The sequence below is a fragment of the Pseudorca crassidens genome, chromosome 1, assembly GCF_039906515.1.
Source record: "Pseudorca crassidens isolate mPseCra1 chromosome 1, mPseCra1.hap1, whole genome shotgun sequence".
In the NCBI taxonomy this organism is placed as follows: domain Eukaryota; kingdom Metazoa; phylum Chordata; class Mammalia; order Artiodactyla; family Delphinidae; genus Pseudorca; species Pseudorca crassidens.
The window spans coordinates 7779900-7789148 of record NC_090296.1 but is presented as its reverse complement, the minus strand read 5'-3'; positions in this window follow the sequence as shown (position 1 = coordinate 7789148).

Below are 9249 nucleotides of genomic sequence, written 5' to 3'. Positions count from 1 at the left end.
TGCACATTGGAATCGTCTGGAGAGTTTTCAAAAGTATTGATACTTCCTGGGCTCCACCTTCAGATATTCTGATTTAATTGACATGTGGCGTGGCTTTAAAAATACAGGATTTTTAAGAGCTCCTTAGCAATTCTAATGTGTGGCCAAGGTTAAGAACCACTATTTGGGTTTAGGTTAAATACTCTGTACTGTTTGGTAATTTGTTAAAAGGTACTAAGTGCCCTCAAAACACCACACACAAACACACACACATGGACATACACACACATTCATACTACCTGCACTGGTGTGACTTCCCAGCCTTGCCACTTGTTCACACTTCTTAACAGCCACAGGCAGAATCTTGAAAGTCAATCATACCCTAAGCTTTGACACCTTGAAGTTGAAACTTAATATTATGAAACAGTCAGGAGACTATTCTTTGCATTTTTTTTCAGTTTATTCACTTTGCTGCAACCTTCACTCATTAGCAAAAGAACATTCTGATACACAATTCTCCATGCGAAGAGTAAACATCCAGACATATCCCCCATTGCCCTTCTAATGGCTCACCCAACTTCCAGGCCCTGGCATACTGATGCCCCCTTAGTCCCCATTCCATATCCCAACAGTTATTTATATGATGATCATTTTAAACATCTGATTCCACTCCGTGGTTCCACAGGAACAAAATAGACTGGACCCTGGAGTGGAGGTGACCTGAGTCTTGCTTAATGTTTATACTTGAGAAAAGAAATGCATTTTTTTTCTTTCCTAGTAAATATCTTCTCCATTGATAGTCTAATTTATTTTCAGCTAGAAAGCCTGAGGCTGTAGTTTCCTCAGAGGCTAAGAAATGAGTTTGTGGATGACCAAGGCCAAGTGGAGGGTATGCCTGCAGAACAGCACAGTTGCTGATATCCAGACCCAAGTGGCTAGGACCCCAGGCTCCTTGTCACTGTCATGGGCACCTGAATCAAAACACGACAGGTGACCTGTTCCTCTGTGATAGTCGCTGCTAGGTGCCCTCCTGGCTGCCCACATTAGCATGGCGGCTGTAAATTTCCTAGGCTATTTTGCCAGGAATCTACATTTAGATAGAATATTTTACAAAGTAGAAAACCTGACAATTTTGGTGCTTTCTTTCTTCTCTCTCTCTCTTTTTTTTTTTTTTTTTGTGGATAGGTAAAACAGTAATTTTCTAACATCTTTGATAAGGGAAGATTACAGCACATATTCTAGCCTATTATAAATATTGAAAAATATATTAATCCTATATTCTGCAAGCCCCCTAAATAAGCTGACAAAGCCCCTGGGATCTGTTAAGTAGACAGATGGCAAGCTCTCAGTTGCACATATCTTCCTTTTAATTTAAAGGCAGTTAACCTCTTCTTTCTTCTGTTGAAAAGTAGGTAAAGAATTGGTGAGTTAATAACTTAGACCCTTTTTCTTTTTACAAAATTCCCTTTCCCCCCTCTGTGTCTGGGTGCTATTCTTCTTTCTTTATTTATGAACTATGAACTTTCTCACTTTTTATATGTTAATATTAACATCTATACATGTATATGTATATATATATATGAACTTTAAGTAGAACTGAATTGTGACTCAAGACTTAATTAATTCCTTAAGGCTTAAATCACCATTTTTGTGTCTAAAAATAAAATTAAGCTTTTGCTTTGACTAGTCATACTGTGTATACAAATTATTACAATGAACTGATCTTTTTAATTTTTTCTACTCTCAATATTTTCATTTGTGTTTGATTAAGGATAAACCTCAATCACAATGCTTCTCATCTATTTTCCCAAACCTCCTTGTTTCAATGTTTAAGACCTATGCCGGGTGAGTCTCCCATGGAAATCGTGGTAGGTAGCCTCCAATGGGCTCCTAGTGAATCACCTCTCCTTATATTCACAATCTTGTATATGCACGTTTTCTCCATTGAATCAGGGCTGGACTTCACAGTGAGCAGCATATAGCAGATGACTTCCCAGACTAGATTATAAAAGGCTCTGTAGCTCTGTTCCTCAGTCTCTTGGTCTCCTGGATGGTTAATTCTGGAGTTAAGCCAGTTGTACATCATAATGACTAGAATGGCTGGATATATCAAATAAAAATACAGGACTCCCAACTAAATTTGAGTTTTAGATACATGATGGATTTTTTTAAAGTATAAGTATGTCCCATGTAATATTTGAGACATATTTATACTAAAACATTTTTCATTATTTATCTAGAAATTAAATTTAACAAGGTATTCTGTATTTTATCTTGGAAGCAGCCCCTCCAGCCCTGATCAAACCTTCAGATAAATGCAACCTCATGAGATATGCTAGCCAGAATTGACCAGCCAAACTCCTCCCAAATTCCGGACCCACAGACACTATGAGAGCTAATCAATAATTATTGTTATTTTAAACTACTTTGGGTAGTTTATGCAAATGCAGTTATAGATAATAGATAATGAATAATTTTTTTCTAACTAGTAGAGAAGCTGTTGATAGCTTGTTTTTACTTCTGTTTTTGTAAAAATTATGCATATTGCTATCAAAGGGGAGTTTTAAGACTATCCCCACTTCCACTGCTCCTGGCAAAGGAAAAGTCAGAGTTGTATGTCTTGATTAAGATGCCTTCAAGGAGAATAGTCAAGGGTTTGTCAGCTAAGGGGCTTGTATTTGAACTAAGAATGATCCCTGAAGGACCAGAAGGATTAAATCTGATCCAGCTTCCTCTGAGTTCTCTTAAGAGTTGAACTGGGGAAAATAAGACCAGTTGACAAACCTGGAAGTCAGGGGTTATCCTGAAAATAAGAGACAAAACTCAGATTAGGAGCCAGGAAGAAGCTGAATAAAATTAATTCCATGGGGACAAATGAGTAAGAAGGGTCTTGGCCAATCTTCTAAGGTGAACCTGAGACTTGGCTTGCCATCATTGACCTTTGGTTTTCCTGAGTTCTTAATACTTTTCGCTACATGACAATGGTAGCTGAGTCATTTTTTGCACAGGGGCTTAGAAGCATCCTAATAAAAGAGTAATCCAAACTCCATCTCTCTCTTTTACAAGTTCAGTATTATTGTAATGTGCTTGATGGGTGGTATGGTCCTTTCCAAAGTCAGCCATTAGGAAAGGGCTTCAAATGTAAGCTCATCTTTAAGGAAGCTGGGCTGGGACATGGTCTTGTCACCAGGGTCCTTGGATTGTGAGAAGAGCTGGGTTGTGCGGAAGTCTCTTTAGACCTGCCCACCCCCTAATCCTCAGCCATATGGCCATCATATGGCTTCAGTGGCTGAGACTTGAGTATAGGCTGATTTGAAAGGTCTGGACCAGCAAGTTAATCTCTACAGAAGAGGATAATTATCCACTGGACCATGAAGGACCATGTCCAATGGTGATTCCCAGTGACACCTAAAGTCCCTCATGGCTTTGCATTAGTTATGAGAACTAACCACTTTAGACTGAGTCTCTGGATTAGTTAGGGAAACTGATGTGTCTTAAAGAGGGAGATACTGACAAGCATGCTAAGTTGGGCAGGTAGAAGATTCAGTAAATAATTAGACATACATATATATATATTTATTTATATTTATGGAATAGGAGGATATTTGTATCTCAGGTGAAGTCATCCCTGTCAGTTTCATGTTCCATGAAAGGTAAGCCTAGAAGGTTGTTTGGACCTGTATTATGTTTAAAAAGGCATATTGAGAAATTTGAGCTTAATGTCATAAGCCAGGGATTGTCCAGCTTTAATGGACATCAGAATGACCTGGAGAGCTTATTAAAACACAGTTGCTGGACCCCATGTCCTAGAGTTTCTGATTCAGTAGGTCTGGGGTGGGACACGAGTGTCTGCATTTCTAACATGCTCCCAGGTGATGCTTATTTTTCTGGTCCCGGGACCACCCTTTGGGAAACATTGCTGTACGCAGCAAGGTGTCAGTGCTGATGTTGAGCAGAGAAACGATACAAACTGGTAGAAGGCTCTGGTTTAGAATTATGGAGCTGAAACAAGGTAGAAAAATCAACTGAAGGAGCAGAGATTCTAGCCTAAGTGCAATTGTGTTCTCCTTGTGCAGTAATTTAAATCCTTGGGAAAATCCTACAGAACAACCAGAATCCTCCTCCAGTGCCTACAACTTGCTATTTGATGATAGCTTTGCCATTCTGATAGATATCTGCCTTTTAGTTTTTGTTTTTGGTGTACCATTTTATTCTAAGAAACTATACAACTCATATGAAAGTATAAGGTTGAAGTATCATTACATATTATTTCTGAAGCTCCTTTTATTAGTATATTTGGTAGTCTTTAAGAGTTTTATTTATGTTATCATTTACACAGCCTATCTCAAAAGTTTCTATTCATTATTTTCTGATAGAGAAAAATATTTTATTTATTTATAAATATATTTCTTTATTTAAGTATAGTTGATTTACAATATTATATTGGTTTCAGGTATATAGCATAGTGATTCAGTATTTTTACAGATTATACTCCATTAAAAGTTACTACAAGATAATGGCTATAATACCCTGTGCTGTAAAATATATCCTTGTCACCTATCTATTTTATACATAGCATTTTGTATCTCTTAATCCCATACTCCCAATTTGCCCCCCGCCACTTTCCTATACAGTTCCCTTATTTTCCATATCTTTGAGTCACATTCTGTTTGCATATACATTCATTTGTATTATTTTTTAGATCCCATATGATATCATACAGAATTTGTCTTTCTCTGTCTTATTTCACTAAGCATAATATTCTCTAGGTCCATCCATGTTGCTGCAAAAGGCAGCATTTTATTCTTTTTTATGGCTGAGTAATATTCCATTGTATATATGTACCACATCTTCCTTAACCATTCAACTGTTGATGGACACTTAGGTTGCTTCCGTGTCTTGGCTATTGTAAATGGTGCCGCTATGAACATTGGGGCGCATGTATCTTTTCAAATTAGTCAGAGTGGCTATCATCAAAGTCTACAAATAACAAACGTTGGCAAGGATGTAGAGAAAAGAGAACGCTTGTACAATGTTGGTGGGAATGCAAACTGGTGCAGCTACTGTGGAAACAGTATGGAGGTTCCTTAAGAAACTAAAAATAGAACTACTATATGACCCATCAATGCTACTCCTGGATAAATCCGGAAAAAACAAAAACACAAATTAAGTGGTCTCTTAGTTAAGGAACAGTGAAGATATTTAAGGTTGTTAAGACTGTAGGCTTTTCAGTGCAAATGTGCCTAATGTCCCACTTTGCTGGGATAGGTGATACCCCTGATTTTGGTATATGTGAAACTGAGGTCGGAGACCAAGGAGGTCAGGTGTTCTGACTCCAGAAAATTACATGCAGTTTGCTTCCAAACTGACCACTGAAATCCTCCCCTGCTCTACTGAGGAAATGTTCTACTTGAGGAAAGAAACATGTATTTCATGTGTGTGGCAGCGTGTGGTTGGCGGGATGGAACCTGAGATTTTTCTACCTCCACGACCAGACTTCCAGCTCTGTGCTTGCCAGACGCAGTCAGCAGCTGGCACCAAAGACAGAAAGCAATGTTGAGTGGCTTTCTCCTTTTTTTTCCCCTTTGATTTTCTCAAAAGATTTAGACAGATGAAATAATACTCCTTCTGCTTGCTCCTTGCCCCTGCCATAATGCAGTCCACTTGTCTAAATTACAGACAAGCAATTATTTGTGGTTTTTTTCAGATTGAAGGCAAATTATCTGCATTCTGAGTGAAGGTGGCAAAAGCAACAATAGACTCATATGTCACATCCTTCAGCAGAGAGAAGGAGAAATTTATTTAGCCCCCACAATGTAGTACACATTTTGTATATGTTATGTTCTTGGGTCCTCACTTCAGCCTTATGAGTTAGATATCTCCTTGGTCCCATTATTTTAATTCTAAAATTTTATTTTAAATAATTTTAGGCTTACAGAAGAGTTGCAAAGATAGTACAGGGTTTCTATATACTCTTCACGCAGCTTCTTCTAATGTTAACATTTCACATAACCACAGTATAGTTTTTAAAATTAAGAAATTAACATGGATAGACCACTATTCTTTCAATTACAAACTTTATCCAGATTTCACCAGTTTTCCCACGGATACCTTCTTCCTGTTCCAGGATCCCATCCAAGATACTGCATTATATTTAGTAGTCCTGTCTCCTCAATCTCCTCTGATCTGTGACCGTTTTTCAACACTTACTTGTTTTTCATGACTTGGACAATTTTAAAGAGTATTTTGTTAAAAAAAGCCTCCTCAGTTTTGATTGGTCTGATGTTTTTTCATGATTAGACTGAGTTTATGTATGTGGGGAAAGAAAACCACAGATGTGAAGTGATTGGCTCCACTCTGCAGATGAGAAAACCAAAGTTCAAGGTGATTTAATAAATCAGTCAAGTCCATTCAGTTCAAAAACATTGTCTTCTCAACTTTCTGAGTGAATTCTTCAAAATACTTCCATAGGAAGCATGAAATAAAAGGTTTATCACAGAGACAATGAGAGGAGTTTGACTTTACAGAGAAAGGCCACTTGAGGTGGGGTGATGGCTCTCTCGGAATTATCTTTATTCTTGGGTGTCACCTGGGTCCAGGAAGGGGAGCATTTCCAGGTGCTTTACTTTGAAGTTGAAAACAATACCTAGGAGGACATCAGTTCGGTCATGTGTAGATTTTAGATTTTATCAATTTCTCTGGGCTGTTTTGTTTTGGTTTTGGTTTTGTTTATCAATGCAAACAACATTCACTCAAGCTGTCGATCATCTACTTCACAGTTTATTTGGATGTCTTTCCCGTTGATTACCAGGTTAGGGGAAACAATAATACTTCTTAAATGATTTGTGTGTTTTTACAACATTTTTACAGCATAAGTCTCATTTAGCCCTAAAACAAATCATCAGATTTTTTGAGCTAGTCCAATTCCCTCAATTAACAATTGGGAAACAGAGTCTCAGGATGGCATAGAGGATCCATCAGTATATCCTGAGGCACTCATCTAAGGAACATTACTGAACCTAATCTTTAAAGAAATACTTTAAAGCAAGCATTAAAATCTCCATTTGAAATGTGAGGCAGTGATGAGACTCTTGGACCAATTTCATGGTTTTAAATGGTGGAAGCAGTGTTTGAATGCAGCCAGATCTTCTACGCTGCAGCCTAGAGCTTTCTCATTTCTACCATTCTGCTAGTTCAAGTCATACAGCATTTGCCAAACCATGTGATGACCTCACAGTCTGAAACAGTGATGACTCAACATCCAGTGTATGGCCTCATACTAAGGAGGCACCTAAACGTTACCAAGCCTTGGACACATTTGCCTCTATTCTATATTTGAAGACCAACGGGACTTGACATGGGAGCTTAAGCAGGATACTGAAAAGGTTGCCTTGATTTTTTTTTCCCCCAGGTGGGTAGACAGATCTCTAAATTTTTTTATTCCCCCATTGATTAAGTGACGTTTTTATTCATTCAACAAGTATAAAGAATTATCTATGTCCAGCACATTGTCTTAGGTACTTTGGGAAATGAAACGGGTGAATTGGGTGTGTTCAATCATCAAAGAGTTGGTTTCCATGCTTGTGGTCCTCAGGTTTATTACGGACAAATTCACACCCTGATGTATAGAACTCTGTGCTAGTGTGCCTCCGCTGTGTTGCTCTAGCAAAGAAGAAAAGATGTGCACCAACGATGTGATAATTCACATATGTAATGTGATCACCAAAACATTTATGGTTAATAACAACCATAAACGGGGTTGTTCAGGAGATTTTTTTTTTCCTTGAACCCAGAAAACTCTTCAAAGATTTGTGGAGAAGTGCATATTGGATGGGGTCTCTATAAAGAATATTTTTGTTTTGTTAGTGAAGGGCCAATATACCACCCCCATTCTCTCCTCTCTCTTGAGTCCATGTGGTTCTTAATGGAACAGACCCAACCTCAGCTCCAGGGATGGGACCAGGACACAAGCCTGGTTGCTCATATTTAAGGATAATCGTGTGACCTAAAGCACACTGATGAGAATTGGCCATGGGGATTTTCCTGAAAAGAGGTTCTCTTCCTTTGCTGTTATCTTTGCCACAATGATGTAAAGCCTGACTAAGACAGAGACCAGCATAGGGGAAATCAGAGCCAGAGAGGGAGAAAGATAGATTCTTACAGATATCATTTTTGTGACTAGATCCAGCTATGCCTGAAGTCTGCCAGCCCTGGATTTCTTAGTTACTGGAAGCAATAATTAAATTTATCTCACTTGCAACCCAGAGATCCAGGTTAATATATTCTTGTAAGAGGGAAAGAAAAAATTGGCAGTTAATGGTATAGTTGAAGAGAAAGGAGAACAGAAGAATTGAAAGAAATGACAACTAGTTTCCACTGGCTGAAGAGCCTGGCCTTTGAAGGGTTGCTTGGAAAGGCATTCTGAGTTTAAAAGGTGTCTCCCTAAAAGCCAGACATTACATGTTCCTGAGAAATCCAGAGAACAGACTCAGAATCTTATTACAAATTCAGTATTTTGAATGGGTTTTCAATTTAGGAAAATCAATTTTGTTCTTCTTAATTCCATTCTGGATGATTTTTAGAACTAACAGAAAAAAATTAATAGTCACTTCAACCGTTTTAAAGCAAGAACTGCCCTCTTGTCTTCATACCAACTATTCAGTTCCCAGTTTTCCCTGAAGGCAAAAGAGACGGGGAGAAAAAAATTATATAAAAATACATTTTCCTTTATCATCAAAATGTATCACAGCTCCTAAACCATATGTGTTTTGGCTGCTGGGTATAAATGTGTGTGGTTTTATAAAAGACACAGGGAGCTCAGCGATGCAATTCCACACACAGCACAGCTCCGGTGATTTTTTGAATTTCAAGTTGCACCATGGAGGTTAGCTATACTGGAACTGTTCCTGGCAGTGGCCAAATTAATGCTTGCTATCAGACAAATGCTCCTTAATATCTGACAACAATAATAAAGCTTCTATCTCTGAGCACCTATTCTGAGCCAGCCTACTCAGGCACTCAGTTAATGAGTATTTATTAAACATCTCTCATGTGTCTTCAGGAATCCCACTTAATCCTCATGGCAGTCAAACGGGGTGGTTTCAAGGATGAACGAAGACAATGCAAGCACCACACCTGGAAAAGGATGGGGCCAAGCTATAGAGGAAACTCCAGGCAAGACCACCTAATATCTAGAGAGATCTGCTAACTCTTACTGACATTCCTTTGGAGATGTGTATAACAGAGGTGAACTGCCTCTGTCCCATAAAC